The 25,672-nt window shown below is 39.9% G+C and overlaps 1 protein-coding gene across 1 annotated transcript in view; it reads left to right on the top strand.

Annotated features, from left to right (window-relative positions):
* KLF7 (KLF transcription factor 7) overlaps positions 1–25,672 on the top strand; it is a 338,268-nt gene that overhangs the window by 198,442 nt on the left and 114,154 nt on the right. The gene's annotated exons all lie outside the window — the stretch shown is intronic.

Below are 25,672 nucleotides of genomic sequence, written 5' to 3'. Positions count from 1 at the left end.
GTTTCTTCCTCTTCTGTGGTTTTCCATGAGATATCCCACTGCTCGAAAGCCCTATCACATCTCTCTTCCAAGCCACACCTTTCAAAGCATAGGGTTTTTTAGATTACAAATTTAATGTGGTTGAAAGAACTAGCTATGCACTTAGACACCTTGTTTCCCTGGGACAGTGGCTCCAGAGCCTGACAAGGAGGGATCATGGAGGACTGAGGAATGCTTGTGTAGGAGCTCCAGACATGGCAACAATGGAGCCCAATGTCCAACCCTCGCCCACACCACCCCCTCCTTGGCAGGGAGCTGGCGTTGGCCAAATGCAGACATTCTGCAGGGCTGAGAAGGAATAGAGGATACTTACCTCAGGCAAGACCAAAAGCTGAGAACCATGAGCAGGGGAGCAATTTAAGCTAAAAAGGTACAGAGAAAGCCTATGCTCAAGCCCCAGAAACACCATATCCCAACAACCAGTTCTGAGGTCAGAGGGCAAGGGTCACACAGCTGAGAGGTGTGAGGCGAGAGTCAGTCAGCAACAAAGAGTCCCTGGAGCTGATGGTGTCTTTTAATGGTGGTGGTGGGGGTGGAAGATATGTGGTGTGGGACAACCCCCAGCCCCTTCCCAAGGGCAGTGACAGGGAACACAGTGACGGGAGGCTCCCTTCACGCTTTTGGCCTCTGGGGACTAGAGTGCTCCCTTGACATAGACAACCCTTTAGTCGGCCAGGTAAGCATTTATAACAGGGATTATTCCATCTACCTGATAAGGGAGCTTAGCTCTGTGACACTACAGGCCAGATCTGTCTTATTGACCACCGTGTCCCCAGAGTCAAGCAGGCTGCCTGGTACCATTTCTAATCAGTTTGTAGCTGCTGAGTGGGTAAGGTAGTTGAGAAAATTAAATGAAATCATATAGGGAAAGGTGCTATGGGCTGAATGTTTATGTCCCCTCAAAATTCATGAAGCTCTAATTCCCAATGTGATGGTATTTGAAGATGGGGCCTTTGGGAAGTGATTAGGTTTGGATGAGGTCATGGGTGGAGTTCCCATGATGGGATTAGTGCCCTTATAAAGGGAAGAAGAGACCAGATGCCTGTTAGTCTCTTTGTCCTCGGCCATGTGAGGATACAGCAAGAATGCAGCTGTTTACAAACCAGGAAGCAGGCTCTCACCAGATACCAGATCTGCTGGTAGTTTGATCTTGAACTTCCAAGCCTCCAGAACTATGAGACATAAATGTTTGTTGTTTTAAGCCACCCAGTCCATGGTATTTATATTATAGCAGTGTAAACTGACTAAGAACAAAGGGCTTAGCCAAAAGTGAATCACATATTTTGAAAGCCTAGTTTAATGGCATTAATTAGTGAACAGATCTAACTTGAAATCCCATATCCATATGTCAACAATGGGTAATATTTTTGCTATAATGTGATATATGTACTCCTAAAAGAGAACTTGTGTTCTGTAAAATTCCATACCCAAAATAGCAGCACTTTTGGGAAAAATAATATTGAGGCAGACCGACTAACACTGAGGTAACATTGTAAACAAAGTATTAATAAAACAGTAATTTCAATCAAATTTTAGTATTTTATAAATCAGTCATACTGTTTTCTTAATAAATATACACTACAGCAAATATAAGACTTTAAAAATGAAGGTGGCTTGATGAAAGGGATGTTCAAGGAAGTATTGAGTCTGTAGATAATGGTACAAGGCCAAAATACAAAAAGACTGGGGAAAACTGTGTAAATAATTTTTTTTTTGCTCTGTCTTAGAAGTCAATAATCACTTCTAAGACAGAGCAGGGTGGACGGACCAATACTGTATGCCTCTGTGACTTGTTGCATTGAGCTAGGCTGATATACTTTGCATCCAGCTGCCATTACTGTGTGACACAAAACATTGATGTGCTGGCAGAAAACTGTGAAAAACCAGTGTGTCATTTATGTTCTATTAACACAGTTCCCTTATTTACCACTCTTTTACATTCTGAAAACATGTTTTAAAGCAAAACAGACAAGATTTTCACATTTTGAATAAACGTGGGCTGGAGAATTATTCCTCTTGACCATCATGAGTTTTACATTGAAGAAGGTTCATAATGGCTTATAGAAGTCTTTTCTGTGGCCTACAAAATATTTTTAAAAGTTTTGAATTGGTATGTCCAGTATTCAAACATTTAGAGATTTTATGTAAGAAAGTGGATTTGCTGCCCCTTATTCCTATGTGGCAATAATTTGGCAGCCTGGATAGAGGCTGCCTCCATTTAAAGAGTGGTTCTATTCATGTCTTTTATTTTACCTGCATGATGCTGTAGGCATTGGGATTGGCAAGACTGGTTATACCTTTTATTCTCCAGGTCTCTGCTCATATGCATGTGTGTTCATAAGTTGGATATTTGTAATTTAGGGAATGCCCGCATTTTATTTATATCCACAGTCCTTTCGTAGATTTTTCGTTACACTAAGATGTATGCTCTTTAATTTAAAAGTGACCCAGATCCATACTAAACAGGTCACAGGTAAGTGAGATAAATGAATCCCAGAAATAGAAAAAGAAATAATGAGTTTCATGGGCAAATCAAACATTATCCTCCTAATTATCACAGTTAGACGCTTAAGAAAGATCTGTTGATCACCTTTGAGCAGTGAGTATTTTAGTGTATTCTTTTAAATTTAATTTGACTTGATTGCTGTTATTCTTGTGGAAAGACAAGTGTATATAATGGAAATGTAATTTTATTAGTTGCCTCCCACACAATTGCTTTAAAATAAGCTAATTCTTCATTGCTACACCTTAAGGTTCTGTTATTATTATTATAAACACACACAGAGCATAAAGCCTTTAATTTCTGTGCGACAACTGTCTAAAGATTATTTTTACTGTTAATCTTGTTATTGAGATGAAATCAATACACATTTACATAATAAGTTTTTATTTTTCAGACAAGACGATGAACACTTCTCTATGTTAATCTAGAAGATAAAAACTGGCACTGGGCTACTTCTCAATATAATTCTTATGTTTAAAAAGTTTTGCCTTGGAGTTTGGCATTTCTTTATATGTGATTCTTATTTCTTTGTATGTGATTCTTTGGCGGTTTTATGGTATGTAAACCGTGCCCCCTCTCCACCACCAAATAGAGTGAATAATCAAGAGCCCCATTTCTGTGTTTGACCATGGAAGGGTTTGTATTATGTTTAAGCCTTATTTAAAACAGTTCCTATTCCTTGACTTGAATTTAATGGATGTGTGTTCACTGCATTAAATTCACCTTGTTCTGTTCCAACAATGATTGACAGCCTTGATTTAAGACCAGTAAGTTAAAGGCAGTTTGTTCAAAGATGGCCACTATTCCCTATCAGGATGTCAATGGTCTATAGAAGATATACAATCCATAACCTTGGTTGTAGCTTTTCAAACGAAGAGAGGAAATAAAGAGAGCATAAAAATATAAATATATTAAAATATTAATGTAGCAGGTTCTTTTCTCCTTCTGATTTTCTTTGGTTAAAAGATTATTGACACCAATTTGAGCAGTCATCTAGCATGAGATAATTAAGTGGATTATAACTGAATTTTTGCAAGTCATTATTAATTTAATACCCTACCAGACCTGGAAGCTCAACTTACTGGTCCTTTTGGTGTTATTGCTAATTAGTTGTGTTTTCAGGGTCAGAAATAGTCAATGCAGTTTTTTTCTGTCCTTCCACCACTGAAGTGTTATATAGATAAATATTTTTATAGAGTTTAGTTGTTGATTCTATAGGATAGTTGATTTACAATGTTGTGTTAATTTCTACTGTACAGCAAAATGATTCAGTTCAGTCTTATATATATGTATATATATATTTCATAATCTTTTCCATTATGGCTTATCACAGATATTGAATATAGTTCCCTGGGCTATACAGTAGCACCTTGTTGTTTATCCATTCTATATATAATAGTTTACATCTATTAATCCTAAACTCCCAATCTATCCCTCCTCCAACCTGCTCCCTACACACACACACACACACACACACACACACACACACACACCCTTGGTAACCACAAGTCTATTCTCTCTGTCTGTGAGTCTGTTCTAACAAGAATTTCTACTCTCACCTTTGGTAATTTTATTCATGATTATTAAATAAGTTCTTGAATAGATACATGACTTGCCAGTAAAACAGTAAAAGAAATCACTTTCAAGGAATTTCCAGCTGGGAAGGCAGCCTGTAAGTGTGCACAGCATGTTGCTCACTACTGCAAGTCTTCACGACCCCAGGGACACAGCAGATACTGTCAGTGACCATGAAGTAACAGTGAACCCCAGGCTTCTGACACGCTAGCCTCTTTGGCGAGAACACTTGCACTGGGGGTTAGGAGAGCTGTCCTGTCCTTTACAGTGTAAATATTTAGTCCTCCACCTCTTACCACAAATGGTTTGGGACAACTTACAACAATATTGCAACAATAATAAAGCCATAAATAGAAATAGTAAGGACAAATGAAAAGAGAACCAGAAATGTGCCAAGTCTGGGGTTAGCAGAGTGGCTATTGTTGAACTTGAAGTCAGAAGGACAAGGTTACCATCTAGGGTCCATCCACATCCTGGGGGCCTTGAGCAAGATGCTGCATCTCTTTGCACTGTGACTTCCTCAACTAGAAAGTATAGGGATTACAATTCTTAGATGATTTGTGAACTATCATCCAGCTTTAAAATTCCAGGTTTCTAGGATTTAGGGCTTTCATGAATCATTCAGCTAAATATAAAGAAAAAAAGAGATTTTAGGGCTAAGGGTGTATCTTGTAAGTCTAGCCAGTTATCCTGCAGATGAGGGTACTGTTGTTTGTGGTGTAGACAGTGCAGGAGAATGCAGAAGTGTGGACCCTGTCTCCCCTGGTTGGGGGAGGGCCTCGAAGCTGACCATGCTTTCATTTCCACAGGGATAGCCTGTGCAGTTAACCCCAAAAGAACAATGTCCTCTGCTTTGTTCTGATCTGCAAAGTCTCCTTTCAATTTTAGATGCAACTGATTTTTCAGATTTATTTATTCATTGACTTAGACGTGAATATCTGACATTTCTTTTAAAGGAAAATTCCTTTATAGTTTTTATACAATATATATAATGTTTTTCTATTACAAAGATATTGTAAGTAATACAGAAGAGTAAAGGCAGAAAGTAAAAACAAAAAAAAGGAAACAAGCAAAGAAAAACCACACTAAATCTCACAACCCAGAAATCAGAATCATTGATTGCTCAGGTAAAGCTACTCTGAGAATAGATAAATAGAAATGTTTTTATAACACTGGGTCATATTATACTTACTATTTTAAACAGGAAGAATCGATTTTAATTTAATTCAAATTTAATACAAAGGAAAAGAAACTGAAGTGAAACAAAGGGAATTACTGAACTTAAAAATGAATGCTTACTCCCAAATATTTGTTGTGGGGAGGAGACCTCTGCCCTAGCTTATCCCACACATCTACATTCACTTATAAGGAGGTACAGAGACCAAAACATTTAATGCCGAACTCGTTCCCATCACTTGATTATTTTCTTCTACTGTGATATTTCGGTGCCACCCATGACTATACCTTAGAGTGTAATTCCAGTTAAACTTGTGTATTTGGACCACTGGTACCATGGGGAAAGCTACCACCGAGCCAAAAGGAAAGAAAGCCCATGTGTTTGTGTTTAATGTCTGACCCTCAGGGAGTTTCTAGAGAGATGATATGGTGACCCTGAGAATAAGCAGTGCCTGGCACGTGCTCCTTTGCACAAACAACGTTATTTGCTTCCGAAAACTGGCGAGAGGCAGGGTGATCAAACAGTTGTGCTGAAGGGAGCCCGAGGATCTGCCCCCCGTGGGTCTCTGCCCGATCTGCCCCACTCAATAATTCAGTGGTTTCCAAGGCAGAGAGGACACAGGAAAATCTGTGACAAGAAGACAAATGTTGAAGTCATTCTTACAAAATCTCTATTTTTAGTGCATGCTTTACAATGTACATAATATATTACTGCAGTGAAACAAGTATATATCACTTACAAAGAAATGAATAAAAAGATATACTTCGAGGGTGCAGGCTTAAAATTTTCTTTGAGGTAGGTGTGCCCAGTCAAGACCCCTGCATTAAAAGGTGGGAGAAGTGCCAGTCTTTCTCTCCTCTGTCTCCTGATTTGTAAACTGAAGCTCTTCTCCCTTTTCTTTCTGCCCCCTCCCTTCCAGAGAAGTTGCGAGAGCCAAGGAGAACACTGTTGCCCTAAAGAGCAAAAATTCCATAAACATTCTGCATTAACTGTGGTAATTTAATTCAGATTAAAAAATTGTTTTATGGCACTTATTTTAGTTCATATGTTAATGGTCTCCATTTCCTGTGTTTAATTCATGTTTGTGGGCATTATCCCAAATATATATTCTGAGTTCGATTAAGAAGCCAAAAAAAATGTCTAGGAGAGGCTTTTCACTGTACCCGACAGATTCGTATTAAATCCCTGTGTCTTAATATATGATTTAAGGGGAATAACATAAATGGACTCTGAATTTCTCCCATGTAGCTCATTTACAAAAGTACCTCGGCTTGCTAAGAATTTGCCTCTTGTTGGCCATTAGAACACTTACTAGAATATTTATTGGTTATTAACACAGAGAGTGTGTTTGCGTGTATGTGTGTGTGTGCGCACGCACATACTGAGAGAAGCGTAGCTCCCTAGGCACTTATTGGTGGGGCTAGCTTAGATTGTAACAGGTAATAGATGAATTTTTAAAAATAACTAAATTCAAGAGTGAATTGATGTGAGAGTCCAGAGTAGAGCTGATTGGTTGACTGGGGCAAAAGCGGAGAGAACCACCATGCCTAACATATCCTGTGTTTCTGGGATTCAGAGATGCAATCCCCCAGTAAATCCAAGCTGTAGAACTATTTATGCCTGACACCATGGCTGTATCAGTTTGCTTGGGCCCCATACAATGCACAACACACTGGGTGGCTTAAACAACAGAAATCATTTTCTCATAGTTCTGGAGCCTGGAGGTCTGAGATCAAGGTGTCAATAATGTTGTTTTCCTCTGATGTCTCTCTCCTTGTCTTGCAGATGACTCCCTTCTCCCTGTGTCTTCACATGGTCTTCCCTCTGTGTGTGTCTATATCCTAATCTCCTCTTCTTTGAAGGACATATTATAAGAACATATACAATGTAAGGACATACAAGCCATATTGGAATAGGGTCCATCCTAGTGATTTCATTTCAACTCTCACTTTACCTCTTTAAAGACCCTATCTCCAAACATAGTAATTCTGAGATGCTGGGAGTTAGCACTTCAACATATAAATTTTGAGGGGACACAATTCAACTCATAAATAGTGGCCAAGGTCAGCTCAACAGCATTGCAGATAAGTGACAGGTAAATTCATACTGAACAGTAGCATTTTTAGCCTGGACTATCTTTATACACTATTGTGAAATGCTTTATTGTGTGCTGTTAAATCAAGTTTGTTGCTCACCATGCCAGAAGTGGCCCTACTCCAGAAATGAATGAAATGTTTCCTGTGTCTTTTCTGTAATGAGAGATGGAGAGAAAAGAAAATTGGGGATAGTGCTGTCAGGTGCTATTATGAGGTATTTAGGAGTGCCAGTTTTAATTTATTTGTAGGTTTCATTTCCATGGAAAGAATGTGATTTCTACTTTAACATAAATTTGGTTTATTTTCCTCCTGAACTTGAACTCTTTAGAATACAGAGAAGAGGGTCAAAACACAATTGGTTTGCTAAGCTGTCACACAGAGTCTCTTGCTAACATTTGCAATGTTTTCCTTGACTGACCAAGCACTTTTCTCCCTGGAAAGTAAACAGCAAACGGCTATCTATGAAATGGGTCAGAGCAAATATATTTGATCAGGTGCAGGATAAATAGATCATAGGTTGACTAAAATAGCCCTAAACAAAACAGAACAAATCTCTAAGCCACACACATCCAACCTGAAGACTTCCAAAGGCAAAACAAACAAACAAAACAAAAGTATCTAGTGTATTCATGACTAGTTCATATTTCTATTTGAAGTATGTTTCCTAAAGTTTTTTTTCTCACAACTGTAGATGACCAGAGCAGCAACCTACCAACCCCAAACCGTGAGCCTGACAGAATTCTTACAAACTCTGATATCCCATGATGTCACAGACCAGAGAGGTGGTCTAGAGATTCTGGAACCCTCAAAATCACAGAGAACGTAATGGAGTGATTGCTGCCTCAAGAGATAGGAGGAGAATAGGAGAGGTTGATAACTGAGTCTGGCATTTCAGAGAATGATGAGTACTCTTTTAATAACCAGGAAAGAATTTGAGAAAATATATGGACAGAATGTATAGAGAAAGAAAATACTAACCTGTAAAGCAAAACAAACAAAATCTGTCACCTCCACCAAAGACGAAACAAAAATTCTTTATTTCGTGCTTGCAAAGGCAATTAGAAATTTAACAAATCTGTTAGGTATCAACTTCCAAAAACCTTTGGATTTTTACGATTCTATTTCAATTGTATCCGTTTCTTAGCAAAACCTGATACCATTACAACTGTCAACTGGGATCACAGAATTCTAGAATTCAGTGGGAAGTTAGCAATTATCCTTCCTTGAAACTCCCTTGGTTTTGATGGTATCAGTCTATCTTGGCTTTTCTTCCACCTTTCTGGTTGATTTTTCTCAGTCTTCTGTGCAGCCTCTTCCTTCCCTGTCCATCCTCAGATATCAGTGGTCCAGTCCTTCTAACTTTCTCTGGGTGAGCTTATTCACTCCCATGTCTTCTGCTATCATCTTTTTGCTGATGACTCATTGTGCACATCTCTCTTCTGATACATGACCCAGAAGTCCAGCTTTCTACTGCCCATCCCCACCTTGATAGTGCTTGATAAGTACTTTATATTCAAAACTGAACATCCCAGACTGAAGTTTTCAGTGGTAGCCAAGCCACAAGATGACCCCTCATGATTCCCACCTCTTGATTTTTATGCCCTTGTACCCCTTTCCACACTGGTGAGGGCTGACCTGTGTAACCAAAAGAACATTGTGGAAATGATGAAGAGTGCCTTCTGAGGCTTAGTCATAAAAGACATTGGGGCTTCTTTCTTGCTCTCTCTTGATTATTTGCTCTAGAGGGAGCTTGCTACTATGTCATGAGGACACTCTGAGACAGGCTGGGACCTGGGACCCTTTGCTGCGGTGCTGCAATACTTGTACCTGGACAAACCTTTCCTCCAGCAACAAAATACAAAGAAACTATATGGGACTAAAAATAACTGTGTGCATGCCCAGTTGGGGCAAATTCTGGACAAAAGATACAAAAAGACCAAAAAACCCCTACTACCACTTCTGAAGAGCCAGGAGCAAAAACATGGTGTTGGGAGCAAAAGCAGGGTACTGAGCGTGCTCCGTGCACTCAACACCACCAGAGGGGTGGGCAAAACACCTAAGCCACCCCTCCGGCCCGACCCCTGGACACACCCCTACCCTCACTCCATATAAGGAACAAGCTTGTCCCCCAACCCCACCCCAAGTGAGCAAGCAAGGCAAACTCTTATTTGTTCTCACTACCCCCTGCTGCAGCAGGGGTCCCAGTAAAACCTTGCCTGAATTTCTTGTCTGGACTCTAGTTAATTACTATTGATTGGGGAAGGCCAAGAACCCTGGTCGGTACCAACTCAACCTCCCCATGGAGAGGACTGTGTGGTATGGAAGATGCCTCCTGCCAACAACCAGCAGCAACTTGCCAGGCATGTGAGGGAGCCAAGCTGGAAGCAGATTCTCCAGTCCCAGTCAAGCCTTCAGATGACTGCAGCCCCAACCAACATTTGGACTGTAATCCCATGAGAGAACCTGAATCAGAACCAACTAGCAAAGCCACTCTCAAACCTTGTGTCACAGAAACTATGTGAAATAATGTTTATTGTTGTTTTGGAACACTAAGTTTGGGGTCATGCAGCAAGTATATAACCAAGATTCCAACAAAGCCTAAAACTCCTCCTGTGTCCCCTTCTTCAGACATGTACACCACATTCTAATTTCAATAACTCACATAAGAAATAATGAGGGGGCTTCCCTGGTGGCGCAGTGGTTAATCCACCTGCCAATGCAGGGACACGGGTTCGAGCCCTGGTTCGGGAAGATCCCATGTGCTGCGGGGCAACTGAGCCTGTGTGCCACAACTACTGATCCCTCGTGCCACAACTGTTGAAGCCCGTGAACCTAGAGCCCATGATCCACAACAAGAGAAGCCACCACAATGCAAAACCCATGCACCACAACAAAGAATAATCCCCACTCGCTGCAACTACAGAAAATCCCTGCGCAGCAGCAAAGACCCAATCCAGCCAAAACTAAAATAAATAAAATAAATAAATTAACACTCCCTAATACCATACACAAAAATAAAATCAAAATTGAAAAAAAAAGAAATAATGAGGGCCCTGTTTAAAATAGTGGCAATAGATGTGGCAGAAAATGAACAGACTAAATAGAAATTAAGGAAGTATATTACAGACTTGGTGATAGGAGGTGAGGAGTTAGAGAGTGACAGGAGTTTAGGATGAGAGGCTTGTTCATCGGTTCGTGTTTTACTATGCTCAGTTCCAAAAGGAATGAAAGAAAAATACAGCCAAGTAACCTTTAATGAGCTAGGTCTTCATACATCACTTCGCACAATTTCTTCACGGAATCAGATTTTAAATATCATGATTGAAGAGGGAAAATAGCAAGAGGGGCTTACCTTTATGGTAGATCAACAATAATCTTTCATGCTTTCATAGTTCTGTTCCTACCCTTGAAATTTCCCTTATACACGTTATATCATTTGCTGCTTACAACAATATTGTGTATTAGCTCAATCAGTCTTTATGCAAATATGCAAAATATTGTGACAGAAGACCCAGATCAAACTGGCTTAAGCTGAAAAGGAATTTTATTACTAAAAGTGTAGGAATAGGTACAGCTTCAGGTCAGTATGATTCAGTCCTCAACAAAGCTGCCATAAGGATCCATTTCATTGTTAGCCTCTATGTGATATGGCTCAGTGGCCTTTGGCTCCTAGTATGACAACACTCAACACTCAGATTGATAAAGCTAGAGCAAGTCTCTTCAGGTAGCTTCTAGGGAAGTCCTGAGATTCAGTTCACATAATCCAGGGAAATATGAAATTCTGATGGGCCATGCTTAATTCACATGCTTCAGCTCTGGAGCTGAGAATGAATGAAGTCCATCCTGAAGCTCATGGGCTATGACTGGAAAAGAGGTAGTTCGCAGAGGAAAATCAGAGTAGGATTACCTATGCAGACAACTCAGGATGCTAGAGGACCAAAAATCAATAGCTGGCCACTAGAACCATTATATGTAAAAGCAGGGAGCATATACCTGATGTGCATAGTCATTATCAAGAAAAAATGTTGTTAGGTCTAAATGTGAAAACCACAGCAAAAAAGCACCTAAGCTAGAGTTAAAACCCAGAGAGCCTGTGTGTTAGATTGATTCGTGCTGCTGTTACCCTGCCCCTGCTGAGGTGGGAAGTTAACAGTCCCACGGGTTGCAGACAGTGGATGCTTGCCCTCCCATCTCCACCCCATCTACCTTCTCGTTTCATGGCTGGGTTGAATCATCCTGTATTCTAAATGCTGACAGTGGAGGTCATGGTCTTGCCCATATACTGTTATCTCTGAGCCTCCTGTGACTGCAAAGATCCCTGAGACTTGCAGAATAGAAGCAAAGTTGAAGGTGGAGAGTTGGCTCCAATGAATCAGGCAGCAACCTGGAGAGAAGGGACACCTCCACCTGAGCGCAGGGATCAGAACGGATGGCGAGCAATAGACGTATTGTGCATCCTTCATTAGTGCTGAGACTACTTCTAGCTTTGAGTCCCAGGGAAGGGAAACTTCCTTCTAATCCCACAGTGGGGAGCACAGTGTCAAGCGGGGATACTGCAGCGGAGTTGCAGCAAAAACTCTGAAGTAGTGTGGGAAAGTATGTTTCCAAGGAGGGGCCAAAGTGATTCTTCATAAGCGAGTGCTGGGAAAATATGATGAGGTGGATGAAGCCGGCAAGGCATGATCACTTAGTCATAGCATCACAAGAACTCTACTCAGAGTCCTTACAAGATTATCCAGTAAATGCCCTGGCTCAGGTGGGTCAGCTTTGACACCATCCAAAATACCCAGTCTTCCATGCTATGGTTAAAGGAATTTGGAAAGGAAGATCCCTAATTTGGAAACGTGTTCTAATGCTGAAGGACTCTTTCAATTGAAAATTCTTTCTTACATATTACTGTACTCCATTTTATGTCTTTAAAGAGAGCTAAATAATTTGAATATAGGAAATGAATTGGAGGATCAATTTTTCATGACTGTTTGACCTCACATTTTGTCACCTGGTTTTTTAGTGCCCTGACTTTTACATCTATAAATCAGAAATCATAAGTCACCTCCTTTATGGGAAGATAGTGATGAGAAGATATGCTATAAAAATATATTGAGCCTGAAAGACAAAAAGTACTATTTAAACAAGTGTATTATTAAAATCTCCATTATTACTAATAATCACAGTTGTAGTAATACTCCTATATGTAGGAAGAAGAGAGTAATTTCTAGTTTGAGCAAAAATGTACATACACACAAATTAAGAAAAGATGAGTAGTAACACTTAGCTGTCACTGGATTTTGCATTTGTTATAAGGAAACAATTGAGAATTTCTATCTTTTGGAGTGTGCATTTGTGTGTGTTGCGGGGGACTGTACAAAGAATTTGAAAAAGAATTGATACATGTATATGTATAACTAAATCACTTTGCAGTACACCTGAAACTATCACAACATTGTTAATCCACTATACGCCAATATAAAATAAAAAGTTAAAAAAAAGAATAAGCAATATTTTGCATTCAAGGCCAAAGCTGGAAATTGGGGTGACTTCAAGTTTTATTTATTAATTTTCATACCTTTCTAACAATAGCCCCCAGGTTATTATGAGAGGTTAAAACTAATCTTTTACTGCCTAGTTTGGGAGCACTTTCTGGTGTGGATGATCATAAATCTCTCGAAAGGAGTATTGCTCACTTCTTTTAAGAATTAATGGTCATCCCTAGGTGCGACCAGATAGTCATGCATCATACCCACAAGCATTAGGTTTTTCCCAGCAGAGACGCTCAAAAGAAGTCTGGCAACTTTTGTAGTTGCCAGCAATTTCATGGTTACTGTCTGAAGCAGAAAGGGCACATCATCAGATTCTTCCTTCTAATGCAATCTTGTCTTCCTGAGATTTGTAATATTTTTCTAATATGGATAGGGAATTTTTTTTGAGAGTGCACAGTCATGTTAAAGTAAATACCCTGGAGAAATACTTTCAATTAAAATTCAGAAGGTTTAAAAATCCAGGCTAGAAAGGATTTCCCTGACCTACAAAACCTAATAAGATTTTTCCTTTCCATTTCTCCCTCCTCATCCTCTCTAAGTGTGTGGAGCCGTCCTGCTTTCTTACCTGGTGGCCCCATTTAGCTCTGCCCTCTAGACATTTAAGTAAGAAAATGGCTTTAAAGAATGTTTTGAGAAAACCTGACATACTGATCTACTCTGAAACTCAATGAATTTTTTTTTTTAAGCTGGAAAAGCGTAAGAAACCACAAAAGCAAAGCAATAGTAAAATCTTTTAGTCAAGGAAGAAAAATCTGACCAGGAGATGAAGAGGTAGAATTTGTGGTGATTAAGGGGATTAAAACAAGAAAAGCTTGGAAAGCATGGATTTTGAGGCCTGAAGAGAGTGCAGGTAGCAGGTGCAGCTGTGGCACTCCTGTTGGAGTGGCCCTCTCTTCTGTGGGGCTCGGGGCAAGTCATTTACTGTCTCTGGGAATCATCTACCGGGTGGGATATGGATGCCTAGACTGTAGAATCTCTTAGTGTGTATTACACCTACACAACTTGGGCACATAGGTACTCACTTATTTGGAGTTATCATTGTAAAAAATTAAATGCCTGGACTTCCCTGGTGGCGCAGTGGTTGAGAGTCCGCCTGCTGATGCAGGGGACATGGGTTCGTGCCCCGGTCCGGGAAGATCCCACATGCCGCAGAGCGGTTGGGCCCGTGAGCCATGGCCGTTGAGCCTGCGCGTCTGGAGCCTGTGCTCCGCAACGGGAGAGGCCACAACAGTGAGAGGCCCGCATACCGCAAAAAAAAATTAAATGCCTGAGTAGGAAGAAAAGAAAATATCTTTTTCTGTAATTGTGTTCTTATCAGGATTATGGTGAAAAATATAACTATTCAACTGAAATTAATAAAACATACAGTTTAGAAGCAAAAAGCAGACATGTAGCAACTGAAATGAGTTTAAGCGGGTAATAGTCCATTAGAGATCATTCTTGCTTGGAGGCAGGGCTGGGACGAGGGTGAGGCAGGAGAAAAGTCAGGGCAAAAATTAAGAGGTGCTGACCTTGCACTGCCTGGTGCTGAGTGTAAGCGCCTCCTTAAACTTTTCCCCCAAGGTTCCCCTCCTGCCTTATTCTAGTCCTTGTCGTTCGGAGACATCCCGCCTGGCTTGTTGGTAACTGCACCTTGCCCTCTCCCCAGCGCTTTCTTTCACACTTTCAGTATCTGGAGAAAGAACAGTCACTGCTGTCAGACTTCTTTAACTTCCCCAGGAATTCCAAAAGAGATCATTACAGGATGTGGCGTGTGAAAGGGAACAGAGGTGCGGTTAAGACTATAAATTTTAACTGCAGAGATGATCTCATGTTCAGTCGTCAAAGCAGTACATGGAGGGACTTGCTAAAATTTCCACTGTTGAGGGTTACAAGTCGTGACCTCATTTCTCACCCTAGAGCCTGAGTATAAGCGCTAAGAATAGCAAGCAGGATCTTTTTTATTGGCTTGTCAAGAACACCACTTGGGGCTGGAAGACCCAGTCACCTTCAAGAACAAGCAACAAAAGGGAGTTGGATGGCAGTTGGCGGACAGCCTGCAACATACATATTTTTCTTAGACATTGTTTTCCAGAATGTCTGCAGAGTTATGGTACTTTCATTATTCAATTCAGTCAACCCTGTTTTCAATCTAATCATTCATAAACATAGCTTGATAATAACTAGCAGTTTTACTCTGGATTAACTGGTATTATTTGATGAAGTCACATGAAGCCAGTTCTTTGAAAACGTGATATAATAGGATGTGTTTACCTATAAATAACAGAAAACCTGCTACTTTTAGCATAGGGGTTAATTTGTCTCATGTAACAAGGTGAAGAGTCAAGCAGTTCCTAATGTTGGTTCAATTCCTTAGTTCTCTTGGTTTTTCGCTCTTAATCCCAATAAGGCTGGGCAGCTCCAGCCACTGAGACAGTATATAAGGCAGAAAGAAGGAAGGACAGTGGAAAGATGGCACACTGTGGCTGTCCCCTTTTATGGGGAAAGCAAAGTCTTCTCCAGAAGCCCATACTCTCCCCATGTTAGGGTTGAATTGTGTCCCCTTAAACAAGGTATGTTGAATTACTAACCCCAAGTACCTCAGAATGTGACCTTATTTAGAGATAGGGTCTTTACAGAGGTAACCAAGTTAAAATGGGTCATTAGGGTGGGCTCTAGCCCAATGTGACTGATGTCTTTATGAAAAGAGGAAATTTGAACACAAAGATACGCATACAGGGAGAACACCATGTGAACAGGAAGGCAGCCAATGCCAAACCAAGGAGAGATACCTGGAACTGATACTTCCTTCATAGCCCTTGGAAAGAACCAACCTTGCCAACACCTTGATTTCAGACTTGTAGCCTCCAAAACAGTGAGATAATATATTTCTGTTGTTTAAGCCACCCAGTTTGTGGTGTTTTGTTATGGCAGCCCCAGCAAACTAATACATTCCACGAGACTTCTATTTACATCTTATTGGCCAGAAGTGTGCCCCTAGCCACCCCTAACTACAAGGGAGGCTGGGCAAATATATATGTAGCTGAACATAGTCCACCCAAAGCATTAGGATTCTGGCAGCAAATTTAAAAAGCAAGTTGGGTATTGGGTAGATAAGCCAGAGCGTTTTCCATAGGGGAGAGAGAATTTGCTTGGTGGTGCTAAGATGGGTAGCTCTCCCTCCAACACAGCTCAGAGATTTGAATTAATGCTTCGGCGAGCTGACTGAGCAGTGGCAAGAATACAAGGGGTCTGCACGCTAGCACTGACGTTGCCACTACTTGCTATATGGTTTCAAGTTGCTTTAGCAACTAAGCTTCAGCTTTTTTATCTGACAGATGGGAATAATAACCTATACTCTGAGCATTTTAATGCTAGATAGAACTGTTGTGAGGACCAAGTAAAATAGCAGATATGAAAGTACCTTTGAACTTACATATAGTATGTTGTAAATAGTCTGTTCAGATATAAAAGGGTAATTAAGGAGGAGGTAGTTCAGCTTCTATGTCTTGGAAATGAAAGTTGAAACAAAACAGACTTCTCTTAGAAGTTAGAGGAAGTGAAAGGGGAATGGTGGTTCCTCTAAATCTAATTCTTACCAAAAAGAAGGCACTAATTGATGAAGTGGCAGTGACACCACAGGAAACAACCCCATTATCTCAGAGTAAATAGGAGTCAGGCAGGTGGGTGTAGCCAGATGGTACTGGCTCTAGGCTTCAGGAAGCCATTTTTAACAAGTTCAGAAAAAGAGAGGTGATGAGTCCTTGGCCTATAACAGTGCTTCTCAAACTTTACATGCACACAAATCACCTGGGGATTCTGTTAAAATGCTGATTGCAATTCAGTAGGTCTGGGGTATGGCTTGCCCTTCTGCAAGTCTCAGGTGTTGTCAGTGCTAGTGGTCCAAGGATCACACTTTGAATAGCAAGATCTACATCACTGAAAAGGAAGCTGAACCCAAAAAGGATAGGAATTTTTCAGAACTGAAATTCTGACAACATATTGATGAATGACTCTACTAAGGAAAAAATTGTAAGGAACCTAAAGATACTGCCTTGACTGTCTTAGGGTAGCTTCAATAAGCTCAGATTCTAAAAGAATGTGTAGTAAGTTGGAAGGAGAGACATATAATCAAGGAAAATTATAAACAAACGGTATAGACTTGTCTAGAAGGCATTAGAACAGAGTGAGCTGTTATTTAAAAGCGATTTTAATGTTATTTTAAAATTAGTTAAATTTCAAAAAGCAATGCTAGTGTACCCAGGAGATAGACCCATAGCCAAGAATCCTCTTTTCCTTAGTATCATGTGTATCCTTATAACAATCTATTTGGGGGTTTACCAAAATCCCCTCCTGGGTCAGATTGTACGTTGAATCTTGACACCATTTCTTAGCAAAATTCTAGAATTAATTATTAAAACCAATAATTTGTATGGACCCAAAAGGAGAAGCCACAACACGCTGGAACCAGCATCTATGCCCCAAGATGGAGTCAGGCCAAATAGCCCAGTGTCCTTGTTTAAGTGATGACCTAGCCAGAGGTAGAGGGACTGTGGACATAGTACATCTGTGCAAAGCAGCCAATGAAATCATTCATGGTATCCTCATGGACAAGATGAAAAGTATGTGTGATAACCAGTCCACTGACTTTATAGGTCCCCTAAGTGGCTCAGTGTGGAGGGTAGTCTTTAAAGGGTTCAGCATCCTCGTCTTGTCTGTATAAATTGCCCTCAGAGATTTGAGGGAGCAAAGCACAGGGTAGTGACTAAGCATGCAGACTTAGGATTCAGATTTGGCCTATCACTTAGGAACTATGTGGTCCAGGGTTGGTTACTTAACCTCTCTGTGCCTCAGGTTTTTTATGTATATAATGGGTATAGAATTAGTACCTAATTCAGGGTATTATTATGAGCATGAAATAATACATGTAAAGCACCCAGAACAGTGCCTAGCACATGGGAAGCTTCATATATGATAGCTGTTATTATTAGGCCTATCCAATTTGTAGGTGACATGGAATTGAGAGGAATAGCAAATGAGTTAGATTATAAAATCAAGAACCTTTTAGATTTAGATTTTTTGACAGAAAGGAAACTTGAGGTGAATATAACAAAATTTTCCAGTGAATAACCATATATTCATCTAGATTCTACCATTACCATTTTGCTATACTTGTTTTGTTACATGTATTTCTAAATATCATCTTTAAGTAGTACAAAACACATTTAAAGATTTTTATTGTGATATTGTCTTTAATGTACAGGCTATTTAGTAGCATATTTCCTAATTTCCAAACACATGGGGACTTTACAGTTATCTTTTTTTTTTTTTTTGTAGTATGCGGGCCTCTCACTGTTGTGGCCTCTCCCATTGCGGAGCACAGGCTCCGGACGCGCAGGCCCAGTGGCCATGGCTCACGGGCCTAGCCACTCCGCAGCATGTGGGATCTTCCCGGACCCGGGCATGAACCCACGTCCCCTGCATCGGCAGGTGGACTCTCAACCAGTGCGCCACCAGGGAAGCCCTACAGTTATCTTTTGCTATTGATTTCTGGCTTAATTCCCACTATGGTAAGATAATCTATTCTGTATAGTTTTGCTCTTTGGAGTTTCCTGAGACTTGTGTATGGCACAACGTATGGTCTATTTTGGTAAATGTTCCATACGCACTTGAAAATAATATGTTTTCTATAGGCATCAATGCCATATTCTCTGTTTGACGATTAGACATCTTGTTGATCAAATTCTTTATACCTTTGCTGATTTTTGTCTGTTTGTCCTATCAGTTACCAAGCAAAATTAAACTCTATCAGTATGATTATAAATTTTTCTACTTTTCCTTTAATTCTTCCATTTTACTTTATCATTTTGAGACTATATCATTTTGAGGCTACATTAATAGCTTTAGAAGTGTTCTCTCTTTTTGGTGGACTCATAAACTATTCTTTTTATGTCTAGCTTATTAACTTAAAGTCTAATTTCAATAATAGTCTCATATTTGTACTAATTATTCTCTTTTTTCTCTCCTTTCCTAGATTAATAATTTTATTCCTCCCCTTTTATTAGCTTGTTATTTAATATTCTTATTCTTTTAGTGGTTACCTTAGAAATTATAACATTTCTCTTTGATTTGTTAAAGTTGGGTACACATCTGAACTTTTTACATGTCCTGGGACCATGCAAGGGGTTTGAGAATATTTTAACTCTAATTACTTCCCTACTTTTGTGCTATTTTAATTCCACATAAGTTAAAACCTCATAGACCTTATGATTATTGTTTTATAGAATCAATATTTATATTCACTCTTCCCCACCTCCCCATCTCCATATCTTCATCTGGTACCATTATCCTTCTGCCTTCAGAACTCTCCTTAGTAATATTTTAGGGTGGGTCTGCCCACAGCAATTTTTTTTTTTTTTTTTTTTTCCTGCTGTACGCGGGCCTCTCACTGCTATGGCCTCTCCCGTTGCGGAGCACAGGCTCCGGACACACAGGCTCCGCAGCCACGGCTCGCGGGCCCAGCCGCTCCGCGGCATGCGGGATCCTCCGGGATCGGGGCACGAACCCGCGTCCCCTGCATCGGCAGGCGGACTCCCAACCACTGCGCCACCAGGGAAGCCCCCACAGCAATTTTTGAAGGACATTTTCACTAGGTATAGAAATCTAAATTGACAGTTATTTTCTTTCAGTACTTTGAATATGGCATTCCATTGCCTTCTATTTCCAATGTTTCTGTTGAGAATAAAGAGTTCAATCTTATTTTTGTACTCTTGAAAGTAAAATACCGCTTACTTAAATGCTTTTCAGATTTTTTCTTTGGTTGTCAGTTTTTCTATGAATTGCTTAGAAATAGTTTTGCTGTATTTATTCATCTTGGGGTCTATATCTCTTTGTAGTCCGTGGCTTTTGATGTCTTTTGTTTAATTTTGGAAAATTCTCAGTCATTATCCCCTTCTCTCCTGTTCTCTCTTTTCTCTTTTACAGAATCCAGTTATATATATGAGAGAATGTTTCATGTTGTCCCCTTGCCATTTGTGCTCTTTTTCCTTTTCACCATCTTTTGCATCCCCAGGCTTTTGCCTGAATATTTTCTTCTAACCAACTTCCAATTCTCTCTTTATCCGTGTATAATCTGTTGTTAAACTATGGATTAGGGTTTTGTACAGAAACAGAACCAACAGGAGATATCTATCTATCTATCTATCTATCTATCTATATCTATTTATATATATATCTTGTCATTTAATTTTGTGATTATATTAATGACAGTTATTTTAAAGTGTCAAAGGAAACCATGAACAAAATAAAAAGACAACCCATAGAATGGGAGAAAATATTTGCAAACGAAGTGACTGAGAGAGATTAATCTCCAAAATATACAAACAGCTCATGCAGCTCTATGTCAAAAAACAAAAACAAAAACAAAAAAAACCCAAACAACCCAATCAAAAAATGGGCAGAAGGGCTTCCCTGGTGGCGCAGTGGTTGAGAGTCTGCCTGCCGATGCAGGGGACGCGGGTTTGTGCCCTGGTCTGGGAAGATCCCACATGCCGCAGAGCGGCTGGGCCCGTGAGCCATGGCAGCTGGGCCTGTGTGTCCGGAGCCTGTGCTCCGCAACACGAGAGGCCACAACAGTGAGAGGCCCGCATACCACAAAAAAAAAAAAAAAAAAAAAAGGGCAGAAAATCTAAACAGACATTTCTCCAAAGAAGACATACAGATGGCCAAGAGGCACATGAAAAGATGCTCAACATCACTAATTCTCAGAGAAATGCAAATCAAAACTTCGATGAGGTATCAACTCACAGTGGTCAGAATGGCCATCATCAAAAAGTCTGCAAACAATCAATGCTGGAGAGGGTGTGGAGAAAAGGGAACCCTCCTACACTATTCATGGCAATGTAAATTGGTATAACCACTATGGAGAACAGTATGGAAGTTCCTTAAAAAACTTAAAATAGAACTATCATATGATCCAGCACGCCCACTCCTGGGCATATATCTGGAGAAAACTGTAATTTGAAATGATACATGCACCCCAATGTTCACTACAGCACTATTTATGAGAGCCAAGACATGGCAGTAACCTAAATGTCCATCAACAGAGGAATGGATAAAGAAGATGTGGTACATATATATAATGGAATATTACTCAGCCATAAGAAAGAATGAAAAAGTGGCATTTGCAGGACCATGAATGGACCCAGAAATTATCATACTAAGTGAAGTCAGACAGAGAAAGACAAATATCCTATGATATCACTCATATGTGGAATCTAATATAAAAAGTGATACAAATGAAGTTAGTTACAAAACAGAAACAGACTTACAGATTTTGAAAACAAACTTACGGTTACCAAAGGGGAAATGAGGGGTGGGAGGGATAAATTAGGAGCTTGGGATTAACATACACACACTACTGTATATAAAATAGATAATCAATAAGGACCTACTGTATAGAACAGGGAACCCTACTCAAAATTCTGTAATAACCTATATGGGTAAAGAATCTGAAAAAGAATGATATATGTATATGTATAACTGAATCACTTTGCTGTACACCTGAAACTAACACAACATTGTAAATCAACTACACTCCAATAAAATTTTTAAAAAATTAAAGTGTATGTCTGATAATGACAATGTCTGGATTTCTTATGGGTCAATTTCTACTATCAGATTTTTTAAATCCTGGTTTTGGGGAAGTTTTACCTTTTTATGTCTCTTTCTTTTTAATTGAGTGCTGGACATTGAGTATAAAAAATTTTGTAGATTAGTTCAAGGTTCTAAATTATCTTTTTGCAGAGAGGATTTACTCTTTTCTGAAGGGAGCTTGACTAGGGGCAGACTACTTTACTCCAATCAAGTATTGTGATATGTCAAAGCCGGACTTCAGTCCTGGTAAGGTATAGCCTATTTCTGCCCTCCATACCTTCCCTCCCTCAACCTCCTGGTCAACTCTAAACTCTAATATTTATACTTCCAGCCTTTTGAATTTACTGAATCCTTTGCTCATCTTCCTTTTCAGTTGTGTTTTCTGCTCAGCTTCATAGCCTCTCAGCTTTCTCTTAGGTAATTACTTCCAGTGGGATAAAACCATGCTGATTTTTTAGTTTGTCTCTTTGGGTCTCCTTTCTTTCCAGGATCTAGGCTTGATGAGTTATTGCTGCATTGCTACTTCATAATATAATTTTTATATTTTTTCCAGATTTTCCAGTTGTTCTTTGGCATAGGGGAGAGCAGGGTTTATCCAATACCAGCTAGTTGACCTTTGCTGGAAGCACACATGATAATTTTTAAGCTCTTTCTAATATACAGCTGGTGCTGAGAATATTGAGTTTAAGAGTGCTCACTACCAGAAGTGATGTTGAATCTCACTTTCACTTAGATTTTAGCTCAATAATTCCTTATTATATTGTCAGCTCATCAAGACTTATATCCTAGCATTTTGGTGGTTTTTACATAGAGGGAGTCTGACCCAATAATCTAGTCTGCCATATTACTCATGTTATTTATTTATTTATTTTTTGTGGTACGCTGGCCTCTCACTGCTGTGGCCTCTCCCGTTGTGGAACACAGGCTCCGGACATGCAGGCTCAGCGCCATGGCTCATGGGCCTAGCCGCTCTGCAGCATGTGGGATCTTCCTGGACCGGGGCATGAACCCGTGTCCCCTGCATCGGCAGGCAGACCCTCAAACACTGCGCCACCAGGGAAGCCCTCATGTTACTTTTTATTTAAGTCTCTCTTCACTTAACATGTTAGTTCCAGAAGGACAAGAATCATATCTCACTCATCCTTGTAGTCCCATTCCCCAGCCTAGTGCTTGACAAAATAGGTACTCAATAATTGTTGAGTAAATGAAATGATGTGGCTTTAAATGAGACCACCTGGGCTCATCTCAGTGGGTCCACCAGAACTGAAAAATATGAAGCTCAGTTTTGCCAGTTTAAAAACCAAATGACTACATTCACAGAAAGAAGATTCTCCAAACTGGTTCATGCTAGGCAAGTTTACAAGGAAGTAGTTTATAAATAGCAACATACCTTGATCAGTGCTTAATGGGAGACACAGCTGGAATGATAATGGATACCGTCTATATTTCTTCTTCCCTTATTCTTTGGTACTTCTGTCTTTTCTTTAAGGCTAGTAGTTTTCTATATTACATTTCCTGTGTTTTAATGTCTTTATTCATACTTCTCCTCTGGAAGTAGAAGAAATAATAAACAAGTAGGTAAATAAATAAAATCAATACAACATGTTTACAAACGGCAATCTTGTATAAGTCAGTCCACTCAGAAGACCGAATTATAGATCAGAAGGTTGCCATGGTAAAGACAAGTCAGAAAGGGGAAATTCAAGGTTGCCAAATAACTTACTTTCAAGCTACTAAAGTAGATCTCTTTCTATTCTGTCTAAGTGATCTTTAAAGGTCATTTAGCATCAGGACATCCTCTACCCCAGGTCATTATAAAAGAAACTCAAATTTAAAAAATTCTATTCTCCAGCTTCCTTTTTGCTAACCTTCCCAGAAAAGTCTGTTATTACATCACTTTGTGAAATGTTACAATATTCAAGGTTACAGTCTCTCTTAAAATGTAACAAATGTAACAGTGACTGTTTCCTGATAGACTATGTAGTACCTTATTTAAAAATATAGGGGCTTCCCTGGTGGCACAGTGGTTGAGAGTCCACCTGCCGATGCAGGGGACACGGGTTTGTGCCCCGGTCCTGGAGGATCCCACATGCCGTGGAGCAGCTAGGCCTGTGAGCCATGGCCGCTGAGCCTGTGCATCCGGAGCCTGTGCTCCGTAACGGGAAAGGCCACCAACAGTGAGACGCCCGCGTACCGCAAAAAAAAAAAAAAAAAAAAAAGTTGAGTTTTATTTTCAAGACAAGTCCCCAGCAAACCTTTCTTCACTAACTGCTCTGAAATTTGGTCCCCGTTTTAAGTAGATTTACTTTGAGGCTTTCCCAGTGCTAATCACAATAGGATATTAAGGACTTCCTGTACTAACGACACAGAACTTTTCTAGTAGTAGCAGTCTGATGTCTTGATTGTTTCTATTTGCATATTGAATTTTTACTATTTTGTTTATAAAATATCCTCATTTCTCAGTTCTTGGGGGGTAACTTGTTATTTACTCTTAGGTGTTTCCTATAGGATCACTTCCAAAGGGTGATACTTTTAAAAGTATCATCAGTATCTTCTAAGGCAACACATGTAGAGGACATAGACTTTGGATTCAACCTGGAGCCAGACCTATATTTGAATCTGCTTTTGCCACTTAAAGAGACATATGACAATGGGCAAATTATGTGCCCACTCTGAACTTCGGTATCTTCATCTGTGAAAATGGTGCAGTAATAGCTCCCTCACAAGACTGTGGTGAAGATTAGATGTGAACATGGGTAGAATGCCAGGTACAGAGAAAGTATTCAGTATGCAGTAGTTGTAGCAGTGCTCTTTATTTTTGGTTTGTTTGGCTGCCAAATTTCCCTTGTGATCTTAATTTGTTGATTATTTTGTACATTCGGATTCTTTCCATGTGCTTTGCAATGTGAACCCAGGGTCTCTAGGCTATTAAAAGTAGCTAAATATGACTAATACTGAAAATACGCCTTTAGGAGCGCCTTGTTACATAAATCTCTTAGAATGAATTCTAATCTATAAAGCTTTGAAAAAACTCATAATGAGGTTTTTAGGATTTACATTGTAAAATTTTGGTTGAGTTCTTCTATAAGTTGGATGGCTGATATTTACATGTGAAAAACCTCAATGGAAGCCTCCCTCTCCACACCCAAGCAATTTTTATAAACAAGTCTTGACTTAAAACCAAGAAACTCAAGTCTTTCACCTTGCAGAGCCCCATGCAGAGCACAGTCTCGGAAGTCAGGTGGTCCTGGATTTGAACCCTTGTTTGGCTGCTTCCTGGTTGTGTGACCTTGACCCACTTAGTATTTCCAAGCCTGGGTATCTTTATCCATAAAGTTGGGGATAATAAAAATACCTGCGTTGGGGCTGTCATGAGGATGAAGTAAGACACAGCGTATAAAATGTTCATGTGCCCATACAGCTTGGCACATTGGGCTTAAAATCTTCAAAGTTAACAGGTATGTCATATTTTGTTGAAAATGGTAATAGTGTAACACAAAGAAAACAAAAAAACAAGTTCAGTTGTGTCTCAAACAAATTATGTTTTTTGGTCTTGCCTTGCTTTTTGCCTCTTGCGTTTCCTACATTTAAGAACCTTTCCCTCCCCTGGGTGGTGGTGAGATGAATTGGGAGACTGGGATTGACATATATACACTGATATGTATAAAATAGATAACTAATAAGAACCTGCTGTATAACAGAATAAATAAAATAAAATTCAAAAAACAAAAAAAACAAAAAAAAACAAGATCCGGGCTTCCCTGGTGGCACAGTGGTTGAGAGTCCACCTGCCGATGCTGGGGACATGGGTTCGTGCCCCGGTCCGGGAAGATCTCACATGCCGCGGAGCGGCTGGGCCCGTGAGCCATGGCCGCTGAGCCAAAGATCCTTTCCCTCCCCTATTACTCCTGAACATGTCTTCTGCCCCAGTACTTGTCAGTGGTCTCTTCCCCATCCCCACACACAATCAGGATAGCATGTTGGGTTGCAGGGGAAGACCTTATTCCAAACTGGCAAGAGGTTTCTACATTCGTCTTCTCTAAGACTGGTATATCCCCCTACAAGTCTGATTGGTTCAGATATTATTTAATTTACTCAGCCAAAGTCA

This window comes from Mesoplodon bidens, assembly GCF_964165515.1.
Source record: "Mesoplodon bidens genome assembly, chromosome: 8".
Classification (NCBI taxonomy): Eukaryota; Metazoa; Chordata; class Mammalia; order Artiodactyla; family Ziphiidae; genus Mesoplodon; species Mesoplodon bidens.
This window is presented reverse-complemented; position numbering and strand designations above follow the sequence as displayed.